Below are 2,356 nucleotides of genomic sequence, written 5' to 3'. Positions count from 1 at the left end.
CTCACTAAAATAAGTCCTACTTTGACTTTTGTTATTTAACTTATTTTTGTCTCTCTGGTCACCTAGACTTGAGAATGTTGAGTTGAAATCTTTGAGTTCTCTGCCTTCTTTACAACTTTTCAATCCTCTCACATCCCAAGTGCTCACACTTAATCTTTATTCCTTTGTCACTATACTTCACACCCAGCCAAGGGTCACGTCTTCTACCTAGAACCCTGCTTTCTAGACCCTCTCATTCCTCTCAGTCCTAGAAACCTAGGCAGCTTTTCCTGTCAACTTCACTATGGTTCTATTAAGCATTTGTTCTAAGGTCTTTACGTTTCCACAGAACCCTTTGAGTGAAAAATTAAATCGTCTTTTAAAATAGTCTTACAACTCTATAATATAGCTCCCATTATCCCCACTGTGTCCTTACAGAAATCATTTTTTCTACAACTGATCATACCCTGGATTGTTTTTCACATTTCCTCATGTCATTCACACTTCTTAGAATACTGACCTTCATCCACTCCCTGCATCTCCAATTACAGTCCTTTTGAATTTTTAAAGGAATTCAGATGTTGCAAATTCAGATATTTTGCTGTTACACTGAATATTTTGAGTAATGTCTAATAACAATTTACAATAGGTATTTGCTTCAAGGAATATCTAATACTTTGACAACAATTTTTTTATTTCATATAACCTTTCTTAATTCTGGTTCTGTACTAAGATAACCCTTATTTTGCAGACCAATTTCTAATCGCATTGTCAGAATTCACATTCACTTTCCAGTCTGGTAGTTTGCCTCATTGGTGCCAGTTTCCCTTTTCCTGTACTCATGCATTTTGCCATGTGACTTTGCAGTTCTTCAAACTTGGAGTCAAATGTATTTCCATCTATCTTGACTTTGAGATTGGCCATGCAACTTGTGTTGGCCAATGGAACGAGGTTGATGTGACAGGGTGCCGTTTCTGAGACCAGGCCTCAGAGGCCTCATATGTTTCTGCTTGCTTTCTTACACATATGCATTTCTGTGAAAATAACATGCCGTTGCTAACAAGCAGTCCACATACGTACTATGGGAAATAGAGACGCCCAGTCACTGAAACCTGAGACAGAACCGCCCAGCTGAGCACAGCTTAGATTGTTATTGGATCTAGGGTGGTTCATGATTCAACAATAGTAATCAGTTTAATCCATACTAACATAGTTTTAGTTTATATTTCTGATATTGCAGTTATCATCTTATTCTGAATATATTTGATAGATAATTTATTCAAAAATATTAAGTTGTGTTAGATTACTATTTTTGAATGAATTAATTAAACTATATATTTTATGTATATTTTATTGTATATATTTATACATTATTTATTCTTGATTTAACTCCAGAGGTAAACTTTAGTATAGCTTTCAAGCCCCATCTGGATAGGAGGCTACCCTTAATTATTATTGAATCCCTGCAAGCACCCCATTATACACAGTACTCTGCACAAAATAAGCATTCATTAGAGCTTGTGGAATGTTGAATGACTGAATAGATCTTAAACTTATAATATTCCAATTGGTATAAATGTATATATAAAAATTAAAAAAAACTTTTGATTATCAAAATATTTTTGATAATCAGCATAATAGTTTTATAATTTTATCAGTGATCCAAAAGTTTAATTAAATAGTTGTATAATTTTATCAGTGATTCAAAAATTTAATTAAATAGTATAATTTTATCAGTGATTCAAAATTTTAATAAAAATAGTTATTTTTGGTAATTTTTAAGGATTTTTTTTTCTGGCAGCATTGTTCACAATACCTACCTATAAGGTATAAGCAATCCAACTGTCCATCAAGAGACAAATGGATAAGCAAACAATGGTATGTATATACATACAATGGAATATTATTCAGCCTTTAAAAAGGAGGCAATTTTTTTTTAATTGTATTTTTTTTAGCTGTTTTTAAGTTTTATCTCCTAACCAAATTTAAAACTCCTTTAGGGCAGTTTTATTTACTGCATATTAAGATATAAATATAAAACAATGCTTATATTGGATAGGATTTGCTAATTTTCTTTTTATTATTATTAAATGTATTAAAGTGGCAATGGTTAGTAAAATTACATAGGTTTCAAGTGTACATTTCTATAATATATCATCTGTATAGCATATTGTGTGTTCACCACCCAGAGTCAGTTCTCCTTCCAACACCATATATTTGACGCCCTTTTCCCTCTTCTACCACCCCCACTCCACCCTTACCCTCTGGAACCACTAAATTGTTGTCTGTTTCTATGAGTTTTTGTTTAAAGGAAGGCAATTTTTACACATGCTGCAACATGGATGAATCTTGAGGACATTATCTTAAGTAAAATAAG

This window comes from Hipposideros armiger, unplaced genomic scaffold (genome assembly GCF_001890085.2).
Source record: "Hipposideros armiger isolate ML-2016 unplaced genomic scaffold, ASM189008v1 scaffold_1117, whole genome shotgun sequence".
NCBI classification, from domain to species: Eukaryota; Metazoa; Chordata; class Mammalia; order Chiroptera; family Hipposideridae; genus Hipposideros; species Hipposideros armiger.
The sequence above is the reverse complement of the archived record's forward strand: the minus strand, read 5'-3'. Positions refer to the sequence as shown.